Raw genomic sequence first — 17,508 nt, forward strand, 5'->3', positions numbered from 1 at the left:
TGAGCATTTTTTCATATGCTTGTTGGCTGTGTATATGTCTTCTTTTGAAAAGTGTCTGTTCATGTCCATTGCCCACTTTTTAACGGGGTTGTTTTTGGTTGTTAATTTAAGTTCCTTATAGATTTTGAATTAGACCTTTTTAAGATGCTTAGTTTGCAAATATTTTCTCCCATTGTGTGGTTTGTCTGTTTAGTCTGTTGATAGTTTCTTTTGCTGTGCAGAAGTTCTTTAGTTTAATTAGGTCCCATTTGTTGATTTTTATTGCAATTATTTCTGGCATCTTCATCATAAAATCTTTGCTGGGGCCTATGTCTAGAATGGTATTTCCTAGGTTTTCTTCAGGGGGTCCAGTTTCAGTCTTCTGCATATGGCTAGCCAGTTGTCACGGCACCATTTATTGAAAAAGGAATCCTTTCCCCATTGCTTGTTTTGGTCAACTTTGTCAGAGATCAGATGGTTGTAGATGTGCAGCTTTATTTCTGGGAGCTCTATTCTATTCCATTGGTATATGTGTCTATCTTTGTACCAGAACCATGCTGTTTTGGTTACTGTGGCCTTGTAGTATGGTTTGAAGTCAGTAATGTGATGCCTCTGGCTTTGTACTTTTTGCTTAGGATTGCTTTGGCTATTTGGGTTCTTTTTTGGTTCCATATGAATTTTAGAATAGTTTTTTTCTAAGTATGTGCAGAATGTCATTGGTAATTTGATAGGAATAGCATTGATTCTGTAGGTTGCTTTGGGTAGTATGGCCATTTTAACAATTTTGATTCTTCCTGTCCACGAGCGTGGAATGTTTTTCCATTTGTTTGTGTCATCTCTGATTTCTTTCGGCAGAGTTCTTTTCCCTCCCTGGGTAGCTCTATTCCTAGGTATTTTACTCTTTGTGTGGCTATTGCAAATGTGATTGCATTTTTGATTTGGCACTCAGTTTGGATGCTATTGGTGTATGGAAATGCTACGAATTTTTCTACATTAATTTTGTATCCAGAAACTGTGCTAGAGTTGTTCATCAGATCTAGGAGATTTGGGGCTGAGCCTATGGTTTTCTAGGTATAAAATCATCATATTATCTACAAACAGGGGTAGTCTGACTTCCTCTTTTCCTATTTGGATGCTTTTAATTTCTTTCTCTTGCCTGATTGCTCGGCTAGGACTTCCAGTATTATGTTGAATAGGAGTGGTGAGAGTGGGCATCCTTGTCTTGTTCTGGTTCTCAAGGGGAATGCTTCCTGCTTTTGCCCACTCAGTAGGATGTTGAAGATGCCTCTTAAAGCCAGGTGGATGGTGCACCTGTTGTCCGAGCTACTCAGGAGGCTGAGGCAGGAGGATCACTTGAGCCCAGGAGTTCAAGGCTGTAGCATGCTATAATCACACCACTGCACTGCAGCGTGCGCAACATAGCAAGACCCCATCCCTAAAAAATTTTTTTAATGTATTTTAAGGCTCTAGTCCACCCTGCTCGCCCAGCCACCAACACTTAGCACTTACCTACTGTTTACTAATCTCTAGAATGCTCTCCCCTCTCCTTCCTGCCTAGTTCTCTCTGATGCATCCTTCAGAACACAGTCCAAGCAAGTTATTTCCTACCCTTCCATCCAGCCATTTTTTTTTGCCGTTTGCTCTTCTTTTTCATTCTACTTACTACATTGTATTTCAACTTTTATTGGTTTAATTATTTAATTAACATCTCTCTCTTTCTCTAGACCATAAATGCCACAAAAGCATGGACTATACCTGTCTTGCTCATAGTTATTAACATACTAACTGGCACTTAAGTGCTTAATACATTTTTTATTGAATGAATGTGCATAAAACAAACCCCATTAGAGGACTTTATACAATTCCTCTTGGATCAAAAGACATTTTAATAGTGCTTTTTATGGAAACCATACCTTTTTTTTTAATTTTTAATTTATTTTTATTTTTATTTATTTATTTTTTTGAGATGGAGTCTCACTCTGTTGCCCAGGCTGGAGTGCAGTCACGTAATCTCGGCTCACTGCAGCCTCTGCCTCTTGGGTTCAAGCGATTCTCCTGCCTCAGCCTCTTGAGTAGCTGGGACTACACATGCATGCCAATACACACGGCTAATTTTTATATTTTTAGCAGAGACAGGGGTTTCACCATGCTGGTCAGGCTGGTCGTGAACTCCTGACCTTGTGATCTGCCCACCTCAGCCTCCCAAAGTGCTGGGATTACAGGCATGAACCACTGTGCCTTGCCTATTTTTTATTTTTTAAAATCTCTTATTTTTAAGCTCTGTTGGACTTGATGGAAACCATACCTTAAACCTTTAGGGGTGTGCATATGAGAATCATCTCTGTTTGTGTTTTTGTTTTTTATAGAGATGTGGTCTCTCTCTCGCGACCAGGCTGGAGTGCAGTGGCACGATCATAGCATCCTGCAACCTCCAACTCCCTCTCCCTCCCACCTTGGCCTCACCAGTTGCTAGGACTACAGGCACAAACCACCATGCTTAGCTAATTTTTTAATGTTTAATTTTTTGTAGAGACAGGGTATCATTATGTTGGCCAGGCTGGTCTGAAACTCCTGTCCTCATTCGATCCTCTCTCCTCAGCCTCCCAAAGTGCTGGGATTACAGGAGTGAGCCACCATGCCTGACCAGAAGCCCCGTGGTCTTGTCATGCCTGCCCCTTCCCCGTGAGGGTCACTTCCACAGGGAGCCATTCTCATTGATAGGAAAGTATGGCACATCTTGTGTCAGGAAAGAAACCTGAATTTGGCACAGCAAGGCCTGAGGGTAGTGGCAACTTCAGTTCCTATAAAACGTTCCCTCAAATAATCATGATGTCACTTTGGTGTTAACCCCTTTTTTTCTTTCTCTTTTCTTTCTTTCTTTCTTTCTTTTTTTTTTTTTTGAGACAGTCTTGCTCTGCTGCCCAGGCTGGAGTGCAGTAGTGTGATCTCTGCTCACTGCTAACCTCTGCCTCCCAGGTTCAGGTGATTCTCATGCCTCAGCCTCCAGAGAAGTTGGGGTTACAGGCGTGCACCATCACAACTGGCTAAGTTTTGTAATTTTAGTAGAGACAGAGTTTCACCATGTTGGCCAGGCTGGTCTCGAACTCCTGACCTCAAGTGATTTGCACGCCTCAGCCTCCCAAAGTGCTGGGATTATAGGCATGAGCCATGGTGCCCAGCCTGGTGTTAACTCTTAACCACACCAAAATTCTCTTAATAAGTTTCAGCTCCATTTTTTCTTTGCTTTTGTTTTTGCCTATGAAGTGACTTCCAAGTCATACTTTAAAAATATTTGGGTGGCTTTTACCATATAAGTAGAGTCCTTTATAAAGCAGACTGCCCCTCCCCCAGGAAACTGGGAAGAGATTGCTTTAGGAGAGCTGGTATCCTTTCATGATTAGGGGGAAGCACTGGAGTAATTCTGTCCATTTCGAAAATATTTATTGTTCTCAGAATTATTTATTTCGTTCAGAAATATAATTTTAAAAATAATTTTATTTTTATTATTTTTGAGACAGAGTCTTGCTCCATCACCCAGGCTGGAGTGCAGTGGTGTAATCTCGGCTCACTGTAACCTCCACCTTTTGGGTTCAAGCGATTCTCATGCCTCAGCCTCCCAAGTAGCTGGGACTACAGGCGTCCACCACCGTGGCTGGCTAATTTTTGTATTTTTAGTAGAGACGGGGTTTCAACATGTTGGCCAGGCTGGTCTCAAACTCCTGTCCCCAGGTGATCCTTTCACCTCAGCCTCCCAAAGCGCTGGGATTACAGGCATGAGCTGCCACATCTGGCCTAAAAACTAATTTTATATCTATATCTGAGCCCATCCTCCTGCTTGAATTGCTGTTTCTATTGGGCAATGAAGAAAGGATGAAATATCACAGAGAATCCACCCACGGTAATAATAGCTATGATTTACTGAGTGCTTAATCTTGTAAGGCACTTTTCCATATGCTTCACATATATCAAGTTGGTTAGTTTTCCCTACTCATGTCCTTATTTTAGATGAGAACACTGAGGCACTGGCCACCCAGAGGAGAACATAACAGCATCTTACACTGGAGTCCTGACCTCAGGGGATTTGGGGATTTTCTGTTTCATAAAGATACAGGCTTTTGGGGTAAGGAATAGCCTTGTTGGTCATGAAAGCCAAAGTTTGTGCATCTGGAAACAGGCTGATCTGGGGTGGAAGGAACCACTTACAACTGTGTGTCCAGTGTTGTTGTGCGTATTGTCGTGTGTTGTGTGCGTTGTTGGACATGTCCTCTCACCTCTTAGGTTCTTGGTTTCCTCATCTGTAAAATGGGGACAACCACAACTTCCACAGGGGATTTGTGATGGTTGATTTTAGGCTGGATTAAAGGATACCCAGATGGCTGGTAGAGCATTATTTCTGGGTGTGTCTGTGTGTATGTTTCCAGAAGAGACTGGTGTTTGAATCAGTGACTGAGTAAGGAAGATCTGCCCTCATCACCATCAGTTGAGGGCCTGGATAGAACAAAAAGGTAGAAGAAAGACAAATTCTCTATTTTTCTTCCGAAGCCAGGACACTATCTTCTCCAGTCCCTCGACATCAGAACTCCAGATTCTCCAGCTCTTTTTTTTTTTTTTTTTTTTTCCAGACTGAGTCTCACTCGACGCCCAGTCTGGAGTTCAATGGTGCAATCTCAGCTCACTGCAACCTCCTCTTCCCAGGTTCAAGGAATTCTCCTGCCTCAGCCTCCTGAGTAGCAGGGATTACAGGCACCTGTCACCACGCCCTGCTAATTTTTGTATTTGTAGTAGAGACGGGGGTTTCGCCATATTGGCCAGGCTGGTCTAGAACTCCTGACCTCAGGTGATCCACCTGCCTCAGCCTCCCAAAGTGCTGGGATTACAGGTGTGAGCCACTGTGCCCAGCCCAGGTTCTCTAGCTTTGGACTCTAGGACTTGTGCCAGTGGCTCCCAAGTTCTCAGGCCTGCCGCCTCGAATTGAGAGTTACACCATCAGGTTCCCTGGTTCTCAGGCCGAGACTGCGACTGAGCTATGTCACCAGTTTCCCTGGCTTTCCAATTTGCAGATGGCACATCGTAGGACTTCTCAACTTCCATAATACATCCCCTCTTATAAATCAATATATTTTTTTCTTTTTTAGAGACAGGGTCTCACTCTGTTGCCCAGACTGGAGGGCAGTGGCACAGTCAGAGCTCACTGCAGCCTCGAATTCCTGGGCACAAGAGATACTCTCACATCAGCCTCCAGAGTAGCTGGAACTCCAGGCATGTGCCACCATACTCGATCAATTCTTTTTATTTTTTGTAGAGATGGGGTCTCACTATGTTACCTAGGCTGGTCTCAATCGCCTGGGCTCAAGCGATCCTCCTGACTGGACCTCCTAAGGTGCCGGGATTACAAGAATGAGAACTGTGCCCAGCCTACATCTGTATCTATAAGCTAGTAGTTGTGTTTTTCTGGAGAACCCTAATACAGGGTTGTTGGGAAGAGTAAATAAATCAATAAATAGCACCTGGAGCAGGGCTCACCACTTTGTAGCTGCCCATCAGGTGTGATTTTCCTTCTTCACCCACTTCCTCCATCTGGTGAGTCGAGTGAGGTTGAAATATGCAAGGGCACCCATATGCTCTGGCCTGTACAAAGCAATTGTTGCCGCGGAGAGTGGACAGGTTTGGAGCAGGGCAGGCCAGCACTTGCTGGCAATGACGTGATTATCAGGTGGGCTGGGTAAGCCCATGCAGACCCTGTTGCAGGTGGAAGGCTACCTAGAACCTCCAGGGCTCCTGATTTTACAGCAGCTGGCCCAAATGAGCTAGCTCATGCTCGCTTGCTTGCAGAACACGACCTTCCTACAAGGTAGTGCTGGGCTCCGGACTCAGACCCAGGTTCAAATCCTATCTCACAATGGAAACAGGCTACTTTCTCCACCTCCAGGATTGCAGGAAGATTGGTATGACCTTGATATGCCCGCAGTAAATGTTAGCCCCTCCTCTTTACAAACAATTATTATTACATTAAGACTTACTCCTGGGAAGAAGTCACACTTTTCTCTGTGCTAACATCATGTACGTTCTGATTCTCTGTCCTGTGTGCCATTCCATCATGCTGTCTACCAGCAAAATGCCACCAGTCTAAGGAGGAGACAGAACCCAATAAAAATAGCCACGGTCTTCAGAGCCTGCACAGGGGCTCGCACAGGGGCTTCACAAGCCTTAGGAAGTTTGTGCAGTGAGGGAGAAGCACTTTACTGTCGCCAGCTCCATTGAAAACAGAGATTGTAGCAAATGACTTCCCAGGAGCTCCTCCTCTCACCTTGGTGAATCTTGGGAGAGAATGAAGACTGGGGCTGAGAGGCAGCGCCTTGAGCCTTGAGCGGGAGGGACAGGGCCTGGGGGCTGTCACTGAGGTGCAGAAATGGGGTTTGGGCTGGGCATCAGACAACACCAGATTCCAACACTGGCTCAGCCAATTCCTGGCTGTGTGACATGCAGCCGTTACTGTACTTTGCTTGCCAGGCCTCCATTTTTCCCCTTTCTAGAATGGGGAGGCTGGTAATACCCACTATGGGGGGCAGTGTGAGGACCGAAGGGGGCTGTTAAGTGCTTGGCGCGCAGCGAGCACTCAGGACGGGTGGTAGCGGTCACCTTTGTCGCCGCCGACCAAGCCTTTGCAGAGGCTCAGGGCCGAGCCCCAGATATGCGCATGCGCACGCGCACCCGGCCGGCCAGGTGAGACGGAGGCGGCCGCCTTGCACCTGGGCTTTAACCCTTCTCCATCACGGGGAGTGGGCGGAGGGCACGCAGGGAAGGAGTCGGGGGCAAGTAGCGAGAGCAGCCGGGCTTGACCCTTGAGGCGGGGTGGGCGGTGTCCGGAGAGCGCGCCGAGCCGCTTCCAGCCTGGGGTCCGCGAGCGCCGCGGGGAAGGAGGGGGAGTGCCGAGGGGAGCGAAGTCTCGCGAGATCGCGCGGCGGCGGCGGGAGCGGCGGCGGCGGCGGCGGCCGGGGAGGTGAGCGGCGGGCGGTGGCGGCCGTTGGGGGCTGAGGCCGGGTGAGAGCGGCCGAGACCGAGGGCTGGGTGGGGGAGCTGGCCCGGTGAACGTCCCGCGTCCCAGGCGGCCATCCCTGTTCGTCCCCGCAGCAGCTGCGGCGCCGCTTGGTTCGCGCGGTCCCTGGGACTCGCGCGGGGCGGGACGGCCGGGGCCGCGGGCCGGTGCCCCCTTCAACCGGACCTCGCGCCCGGGCGCGACCCCGGGGCCGCCTCAGTGTCCCTCTCGACTGCGGGGTTGGCCCCGCTGACAGTGGCAGCAGCATTTATTGAGCCTCTGCTGTGTGCCGAGCACTTAAGTTGCGCGCTTCCACCCCGGGGCTGCACAGAGAGGTGGAGCGCCCGGGCCAAAGCCACACTGCGGAGAGGCGGTGGGAGGGGACCCGGACCCCGGCGCCCCCTTCCTCCTCCCACTTCCCACTCCCCTCAGCCCTTTTCTCCCAGGATCCCGATGGGGCTGTAGAGGGGGTGTCTGGGAGCGCCCTGAAATTGAATGCGGCTTGGTGTATGGGTTTCTCGGGAGAGAGTTTTTCCAGGGCTTTTGTCTTGTTCCTAAAAGGGTCCCCATCCCCAAGTGGTCAAGAACCATTGTTTGGCTCTGCAGGGAAGCAGAGGTGGGCTGAGAGCAGCGGGCGTGTGCTGGTGGTGGGATGTCAGGCCCCATGAAGTGGAGTGTTGGAGCCCAGGGCTTGCCTTAGGCAAAAGAAACACTTCTCTAAAAGTTTAATTTTCGTTTCAGCACGCGATTCCACTCTTGGGAACAGTGGTTCTCAACCTCGTCAGAATCAAGGTCCCTTCTTCCCCTTTGCAGCAAACATGTCTAAAGCCCACTTAACTACCCTGAAATGAAATTCATAAACAATGTAACCTCCCTACCCACATCACTGAAAAGCAATATAATGGTTTGATTGAAGTGTAAGGGTGAAATAGAGAACAGTATATGACATGTTGATGTATCATTCACATCTAGGGCATACTCTTATGCTAGAAGACAGCATATACTGGGGTGCTTGTGTCAGCTTCTAATGAGTACGTTTGTATTGGTTAAAAAAATTCTGAGGCGCTGTTTCAAACAAGAGCAAGCCTGGGCAGTATAGCAAGATTCTGTCTGTACAAAAAAAAGAAAAAAGGAGCGTGGTGTGGTGGCGCACACCTGTAGTCTCAGCTGCTGGGGAGGCTGAGGTGAGGGGATCTCTTGAGCCCAGGAGTTCAAGGCTGTAGTGAGCTATGATTGCACCACTGCACTCCAGCCTGGTCTACGGAGTGAGGCCCCCACTTCAACGAAAGAGCAGAGATGCAGACGGAGGTTGGGGGGAAAAACACCTAGGCTGGAATAACCTGTTTCTTGCGAATTAAAGAGAGAAAACAACCTAGATTGAACTAGAGATAGCATGGCAAGACAAATAACGGACTGTCTCAATCCACACGTAAATATTAGCATAAGCCCTCCACGGATCCATATTTTTAAATTATATTGTAGAATATCTTTTGTGTCACACACTCGAAGGGACAATACTGGCTTCCTAGCAATTACCATTGGTAATAATAAAATATTAAGGTTGAAAATTTTGGGTTCAATATCAGTATCTCACTTGTTTATATATGCTCAGTATTCTGATATTACAATTGTATGTTAATGGTGTGTGGTGTGAGGAAACGATCCCTAATGTTTAGACAGTTTTCCCTTACTCTCTTTAAGCTTCCCTTGCTACTTTCTCCTACATTACTGGCGTTTCCCTGCAATTTCTTGTAAAAACTTTTAAATATTATAAAGTAATGCCAGTTTATAGTGGGCTTAATCTGCCCGTTCATTTGAAAGACTCTTGTACCAGGTGAATCTTCGTTATACAGATGTGTCCCACCTATGTGTTGTGTGAAGTCTTTTAGATCCAGGCCCCCAAGCCCTAAATGCCAGCGGTGTCCCCCAGTCTCTTTGATAACTAAAAATGTTCCTTGGGGGCAGTTCCAGCTCCTTGGAGAACCACTCCAAACAACAATGTTATCTAGTAAATTATTGTAGGAATTATAAAAGGAAATTTAACTGACAGTTTTTGCCGAGAGTTTCTTTTTTCTTCTTTCTTTCAGAAGTGTCTGACGTACAAAAGCATGCTTTTGGTTAGTGGCGCTGTCATTGATTATTCTAGAATCTCAGATGGGAGGCCAGGTTAGTACCTGTGTCCCTCTGTCTGAAAGATTGGCTGTGTTTAATGGAAATGTTGACAACTAAACACTTGAATCAAGTAGCAGATTGAGGTTAGAATGGAGTTGGGAAGCAACAGCAATAATGTGTAGAAATAAGTCTTAGCTAAGTGTAATGTAAACTAGTGTAATCACCTTTTAAATAGCTGCTTCTGCTTACTAATACCTGTATTAGCGAATTTGGAAAATGTAGATGTATTCAAAGGTAAAGATTAAAATTGCTTGTACTCACATACGCCAGTAGTCCTCACGGTGTGATTTGTTAGAAATTGTCTTTTCATTTCAAACTCTGCTAGTCTTGCTGCATAGGGGAAAATGCAAATAGAGTTAAGAAAGTTCAGCTCAGACCATTTATATGTTACCTAAGTATGAAATTTATATATGTTACAGTGTTCCCTACATTGTAACATTATATATTTAACTCTTGCTTTAAAAAAAAGTTTATTTGGCTTTTTTTTGTTGAATAGATAAGTTGTTTCTTGATGTAAGATGTTTATTATTAGTTGCATGTTACGTTTGAAAGGTGCTATGGAAACAGACATGTAGGTTTTGACTGTTGTCAAAACAGAAGGTTATACTTTAAATTATCTAGCGTCAGAGACATTGAACACCTTTGAGATGGAAATTTATCCAAATTGAGAGTAATGAATTTATATTAATTTGAGCAAGTAGTATCTTGTTCCAGGGTAAAAGAGGTCATTACTGGGTTTTAAAATCAGAACTTTAAAAAATATTCACCTGTATGTAAAAAATATTGATTGAAAATGTTCCATTTTTCTAGTCATAGGGGATAGATTGTCGAATGGATAAAAGTTCATGCCTTTATGAAGTTTTACATTTGAGAGACACAAATGTTAACTAGAAAATGAATACTATGCACATATCTCTGATTTGTAATTAAGGTGTTTTATTGATTTTTAAGATACGTATGTGAGATAGAATGACATCTTAAAATTAGCATGTTGTTGGCAACTTCTTAGTAGGACATTAAATAGGAATGTGTCTTGAAATTGATGGCATGTTAGAGTCAATGAAATAGGGAATATGTAAAAATTATTACATAATTTTACTACATGAATAGGGAATATGAAACGATGATTAATGTTTTGGGTTTTTTTTTTTTTTTTTTTTTTTTGAGACGGAGTCTCGCTCTGTCGCCCAGGCTGGAGTGCAGTGGCGCAATCTCGGCTCACTGCAAGCTGCACCTCCCGGGTTCACACCATTCTCCTGCCTCAGCCTCCCGAGTAGCTGGGACTACAGGCGCCCGCCACTGCGCCCGGCTAATTTTTTCCATTTTTAGTAGAGACAGGGTTTCACCATGGTCTCGATCTCCTGACCTTGTGATCTGCCCGCCTCGGCCTCCCAAAGTGCTGGGATTATAAGAGTGAGCCACCGCACCCGGCCAATGATTAATGTTTAACACCAAAAACTTGATTCAAAGGGTGACTTGCAATATGAAGATACATAGCATTTCTAGACCCTTCCATTTAAACTAGAATTCTTTACTAAGAAGATTCCTGTAGAGATTTTCCTTTCATGTAAAAGAAATGGAGAATCAATGTTTGTAAATATAAGAACCTTTTTTTTTTTTTTTGAAAATGTTTAAAAGGAAACAAACTGCTTGATGAATTTTCACAAAGAGCAGATGGTATGGTTAGTGTGTTTGAGGTAAAGTTAATCAGATAATATAACCTGGCAGTTGTATGAATATGGTTTTTTTTGTTTGTTTCCATTCTGGAAGACCCACTTATAAATGAAAGTTTTCTCAAATGGGACATCCTTAAATTGGATCTCAGTGAATCATAGTTGTTATTGTTGTTTAAGAAATATATTTGAAAACGTACTTACTCTGTGTGAAGTACACAGTTTTTATGGGAAGCTAGTTCCATGGTATACCTTAGCTAGGAAACCTGTGTAAGGACTTTTTCTGTCTAATGTTGAGTGCAGGTTTCACAGCAGACTCAATCACGTGAAGACCTTTTGCGTACCTTCTTCCCCAGATGGACCTGGGCTTTACGTCTTAAAATGTGGTCCCCACACCATCAGCACATCAGCAGCATCCTGGACCTTGTTTGAAATGTGGACTCTGAGCTCAGCTCCAGACCAACTGGCCCAGAATTTGCATTTTAAAAGATCCCTTCCTGGGCAATGCACATGAATATGTAAAAATCATGGGACCAGATCTGTGTCTGTCAAACTTGAGTGTGTATTGAAAGGATTGCTAGCCGCGGCCTCCAGAGTCTCTGATTCAGTAGGTCTGGGCTGGGCCCATAGAATTTACATTGTTAACAAATTATCCGGTGATGATGATTCTGCTGGTCCAAGGACCATACTTTGAGAACCATTAGAGTAGAGCTCCTTCTCTTCTCACCTTTTTCTGTTCTCTCTTCTAATTCCTCACCCCAGTTTTTAAAAATAGATTATTATAATCATATACTTTGGCTCAATTGGAGGAAAGAAAAGCACCTTGTCTTATAATTTATGGTGATGGCCACACTAAAATTGCTTGACACCAATTTCAGAGAAAATTTAGACTCTGGTTTATAGGTAGTTCTTTTTCACTTCTTTTTGCGAGGTGCTCTTAACATTTAGAAATTCTTTTTGTGTAGATAAAATGTTCATATGGTTCAAAAATTAAAATGATACAAGGCATATTTTGAGAAATCTAAATTCCAATTGTCTTAATTCCCTCCATAAATAACCTTTCATTTGTTTCTTATAGACGTCTTTTTTTTTATAGATACAGATACAAGCAAATACTAATATACTATATATACTGTTTTTATATAAAATATACAGACTGTGAATATTCTCCTTTTTTTAAAAAGTTAATATTATCTTGACATATCTTCACATTAGTATATAGGAAACATTTTTTTTACACTGTTTTTCTTTTATTTTCTTCTTTTGAGACAGAGTCTCGCTCTGTCGCCCAGATTGGAGTGCAGTGGCACCATCTTACCTCACTGTAACCTCCAACTCTCAGGTTCAAGCGATTCTCCTGCCTCAGCCTCCCACCTGTAGCTGGGACTACAGGTGCACATGCCACCAGGCCTGGCTAATTTTTGTATTTTTAGTAGAGATGGCATTTCTCCATGTTAGCCAGGCTGGTCTCGAACTCCTGATCTCAGGTTAGCCACCTACGTCGGCCTCCCAAAGTGCTGGGATTACAGGCAAGAGCCACTGCACCTGGCCCAGAAAAGGTTTTTCTAAACAATTGTAAAATATGCGTTGTTTGGCTGTTTAGCCTCCAGTGATCAGTATTTGAGTTGTTTCCAGTCCGAGACTCACAGGTGACACTGCGCTGAATAACCTTGTGCACGTGTTTTGTATATCTGCAGGCATTATCTGTTGGATACATTCCTAGAAGTGGGATTGCTGGTTAGTGGGCAATGCATTTATAATTGGTATAAATACTTTCTTCTTCTAGAGCTGCACTATTTTGAGTTCGCATAAGTAATGTATGGGACTCCTTATTTCTCCATAACCTCTCCGACGGTTAACCTTTGAATTTGTGTCAGTCTTGTAGATGAAAAATGATAACTCCATGTAGTTATCATGATAACTTAATGTGCATTGCTGTCATTATGAATCGGGCTGAGCACCTTTGCATGTGCTTAAAGGCTATTCGTATTCCTTTTTCTGTGAGCTATCTGTTCATGCCCTTTGCACGTTTTTCTTTTGGATTGCTTTTTCTTACCAATTTCTATAAATGCTTGAATTAGAGAGATTAGCCCTTTGTGAGGTTGCAGTTTCCCTCAACTTGTTACTTGTTTTTTAAAATGACTTTCATGTATTTTGATATAAAGAAGGCTTAAATATGGCTTTCTTTACATTTTATGTACTTAACATTAATCTCTTACGGTATCTGGATTTTACGTCAAAGGCCTCCACGACTTCTGGAATTCACCCATGTTTTCTTTTAGTGCTTTTATGGTTTCATTTTAACGCTTAGATCTCTGATCCATTTAGGATTTATTCTGGTGTTCAGAGTGATATATAATTTAACTTTTCCTTTTTCCATGTGGCCACCAGTTATCGTTACCCATTTGTTTCAGTGTTCATCTCTGAATCCAGTTTATGGTGGTGTGAGTTTTTGGATGTACTGGGGTACATCTCTGCACTTCCTATTGTATGACATTAGTCTTTCTATTCATATACCAGTACTACATTGGTTTTATAAAATGTTTTAATGTCTTTTAAAACTAGTTTCCCCTTGTTGCTCTTTTTTTTTTTTGGCAATTCTTGCTTATTTATTTTTCCATGTGAACTTTAGAATCGTTTTGTCTAGTTCCAGAAAGCACCTTTTAAAGAATAAAGATCATGTTAAGTTTATGAACTTAAAATCTATTTGACTTCTCTGAGCCTCAGTTTCCTAACCTGTAAAAGGAGCAATAATGTCTGTAAGAATGTTAGAGGGATTAAAAGAGAAAACATGTGAAACTCATCTATTAGTGCCCTTGGTCCACTCCCACCATTGTTACCAACATGGGCTGAGGTTGCCATTCCCTCGTTTTTTTCCCACTCTTACCCTTCTCACTTTCAAAAAAGAAAAAAAGAAAGGACCCATAGAGAAAAAGAGTTACAAGACAGTAGAATTGAAGTTAAAACTAAGCTCTTGTTTAATTTCAGCAGGACAATTAATGTACCTGAAAACAGAGAACAAACTCAGCCTGGTGTTCAAGGCCCCCTCCTGCTTCTTGCCTTGCTGCCTTAGTCTCTCTTGGATGCACCCAAACAATGGTGCTGCTTCTGTTTCCTAGAGGCCCTGTGTTTCCTGGAACCACATTCCTCCCACCCAGAATATAGTGCTACCTAATTCTGCCAGTTCAGATCTGTTATTGTCCCCCACCCAGTCAAAAACAGTATCTGTCTCTGCATATAGCTTGTCCATCATGCAGCTTGGGCCTTGATGTACTGTAAACTCTGTAAGGAGAGAAACTGCGTCCTGCACACCAGATAATGCCCTGCACACAGCAAAATACTGGCAAAGATTGGACATTCAGATGTTTGTTAAATGAATGAATAATTGACTTTGATCTTTCTTTTGCTTTATATAATGTGTCTAGGTAGCTCTTATTTCACCCAGGATACGGTAAACCCCTGGAGTACAAAGCTCATGCCCACCCCTCTCCCCTTTTTTTTAGAGACGGAGTCTCTCTCATGCAGGCTGGAGTACATGACACGGGCAGTGGCACAATTATGCTTACTGCAGCCTTGAACTCCTTGGCTCAAGCAATCATCCTACCTCAGCCTCCCGAGCAACTGGGACTACAGGGGCACCACCACTCCTGGCAAAATTTTTTTTTTTTTTTTTTTTAAGAGAGACGGTCTTACTGTGTTGCCCCAGGCTGGTCTCAAACTTCAGGGCTCAAGCAATCTGCCCACCTTGGCCTCATCAAGCCCGGGGATTACTGGTGTATGCCACTGTGCCCAGCCAATTAGTAATAATTATTGTCATCATAAACAATGCTGGTGGTGGAGATGGTGAGAGGCAGATTTATTATTATATAATAACATTATAATAAAAATAGTATTTATTGAACATATATTTCAGGAACTGCTTTAGAGTCCCCAATGTGGATTATTTCATATAATCCTCAGCAGTCCTCTGAATTGGGTACTATTGTTACACATATGGGAAAACAGGCACACAGAGAAGTTACTTACCCCAGATCACACAGGTGGAAAGTGGTAGAACTGGGATTCTAATGCAGATGCTCTGAGCCTAGCACTCCAACTCTTAACCTGCTGCAGTTCTCCAGGCTTGTTTCTTGAATACAATTCTTTGAATACAGTCATTTATAGATTCTTGAACAATTTAGGAAAAGTTTTAGTTATACTTTGAAATTTTTACTTTCCTTCCTGACGATTCCATTTTAATAACTTCTGTTTTGTTATTTCCAGTTTATCTTAGACTTCACATTCTCCAGGAGACACCACCATGTCTGGCATGCAGTAGGTGCTCAATAAAAAGTAATTTTTGCCTTTTTTTTTTTTTTTTTCAGGTTCACAATAAAGGTGCTAAGAAAGAGAATGTAAGACAGGAAAATAACTAAATATTCTTACTGAGGTAAGTTTTTTAATAATTTTTTTAACAAAGAAGCTGTAATTTATTTATTTTTTTTACTTCCTCTCACAGCCTGCTTTCTTGAGGTCTAACAGGGAGTTTGTTTTAGGAATGGTGAAGTTCATAGAACCTAGAGTTCTTAAGGTAGATAGATGCCAGTAATGTGGGCTGTTCAAATAAGTTCATTTGACGTTCTCGACCTCTTTGAATCTAATCTTTAAATTCCTGTTTTCTCATGGTTTTAAAGCATGGTACTGAGAAGGAAATCTAGCAAGTAGAAACCCATAGCTATTTAGTGGTTATATATACTTTATATCATACTAGGTTATATCACACTACCTGATTTCAAATTGTACTGTGAAGTTATAGTAACCTTTTATCTTAGCCAGTAACCTTTTATCTTAGTAGCCAGTCCGACAGGAGGAGGTATCTCATTGTGGCTTTAACTTGGATTTACTAGTGCTGTTTAACACTTTCATGTATTTGCTGGCTATTCGTATGCTGCTTTTTTTTTCTTTTTTTTTTTTGAGACGGAGTTTCACTCTTCTCACGCAGGCTGGAATGCAGTGCTGCAATCTTGGCTCACTGCAACCTCCGCTTCCCGGATTCAAGCAATTCTCCTGTCTCAGCCTTGCAAGTAGCTGGGATTACAGGCATCCACCACCATGCCCGACTAACTTTTGTGTTTTTAGTAGAGACGGGGTTTCACCATGTTGACCAGGTTCATCTTGAACTCCTGACCTCTGATGATCCACCCTCCTCAGCCTCCCAAAGTGCTGGGATTCATGCATGAGCCACCACACCTGGCCATTTGTATGCTGCTTTTGAGAAATGTCTATCCAGGCTAGAGTGCAGTGGTGCAATCACGGCTCACTGCAACCTTGACCTTCCAGGCTCAAGTGGTCCTCCCACCTCAGCCTCCCAAGTAGCTGGGACCACAGGCACATGCCACCACACTCTGCCAAATTTTTTGTATTTTTGTAGAGACAGTGTCTCGCCGTGTTGCCCAGGCTGGTCTCAGACTCCTGGGCTCAAGCAGTCCACCCGCCTCGGCTTCCCAAAGTGCTGGGATTATAGGTGTGAGCCACCATCCTTGTCCATTTTTTAATCAGATTTTTTTCTTGCTATTGAGTTAAGTTTCTTACATATTTTGGATGTTAACCCCTTACCAGATGTGTGGTTTGCAGATATTTTCTCCCATTCTTTAGGAAGTTTCTTCACTGTTGCTTTCTTTGCTGTGTGGAAGTTTATTAATTTGGTATAATCCCATTTGTCGATTTGTGCTTTTGTTGCCTGTGTTTTGGGGTTCATATCTAAAAATCATTGTCCAGACCAATGTCATGGAACTTTTCCTCTATGTTTTCTCCTAGGAGCTTTATGATTTCACATCTTACATTTAAGTCTTTAATACATTTTGAGTTGATTTTTGTATATGATGTGAGATAAGGATCTAATTTCATTCTCCTGCATGTGGGTATCCAGTTTTGCCAACACCATTTGGAAGAGACTGTCCTTTCCCCATTTTTATTCTTGGCACCTTTGTCAAAAATCAGTTGACTGTAAGTGCATAAATTTATTTCTGGGTTCTTTATTCTGTTCCATTTGTCTGTGTCTGTATTTTGAGCTAGTACCATGCTGTTTGGTTACTGTAACTTCATAGTACAGTTTGAAATCAGGTAGTGTGATACCTCCAACTTTTTTATTTTATTCAAGATTGTGGCTGGGTGCAGTGGCTCAAATCCCAGCACTTTGGGAAGCCACAGCAGGAGGATAGTTTGAAAACCAGAAGTTCAAGACCAGGTGTGGCAACAAAGTGAGACCCTGTTTCTGCAAAAAATAAAAATTAGCCAGGTGTGGTCATTTGTACCTGTAGTTCCAGTTACTTATGAGGCTAAGGTGGAAAGATTGCTTGAGCCAGGAGTTTGAGGTTGCAGTGAGCTACACGATTGTACCACTGTACTCCAGCCTGGGCAACAGAATGAGACTGTCTCAATAAAATAATAATAATATATAAATAAAATAAAGTAAATAAAATGACAAGATTGCTTTGGCTGTTTATATCTTTGGTAGTTCCATACAAACTTCAGGATTTTTTTCTCTTTCTGTGAAGAATGTTATTGGTGTTTTGATAAGGATTGCACTTAATCAGTAGTGCACTTTGGGTAGCATGGGCATTTTAAAAATATTCTTTTGATCCATGAGCATGGGATGTCTTTCCATTT

At 42.9% G+C, this 17,508-nt stretch overlaps 1 protein-coding gene across 26 annotated transcripts in view; it reads left to right on the forward strand.

The window, feature by feature from the left end:
* Positions 1-17,508, forward strand: part of MRTFB (myocardin related transcription factor B) — a 310,684-nt gene that overhangs the window by 108,058 nt on the left and 185,118 nt on the right. For 11 of the 26 annotated variants that reach the window (XM_077987065.1, XM_077987074.1, XM_077987079.1 and 8 more), the window contains exons 1-2: positions 6,667-6,979; positions 15,225-15,289. The gene's annotated coding sequence lies outside the window, so the exon portion shown is untranslated. Of the gene's footprint in view, positions 1-6,287; positions 6,320-6,666; positions 7,021-9,065; positions 9,182-15,224; positions 15,290-17,508 lie in introns of those variants that run through there. The other 15 variants (XM_077987073.1, XM_077987075.1, XM_077987067.1 and 12 more) reach the window with 8 other exon arrangements.

The sequence above is a fragment of the Macaca mulatta genome, chromosome 20, assembly GCF_049350105.2.
Source record: "Macaca mulatta isolate MMU2019108-1 chromosome 20, T2T-MMU8v2.0, whole genome shotgun sequence".
In the NCBI taxonomy this organism is placed as follows: Eukaryota; Metazoa; Chordata; class Mammalia; order Primates; family Cercopithecidae; genus Macaca; species Macaca mulatta.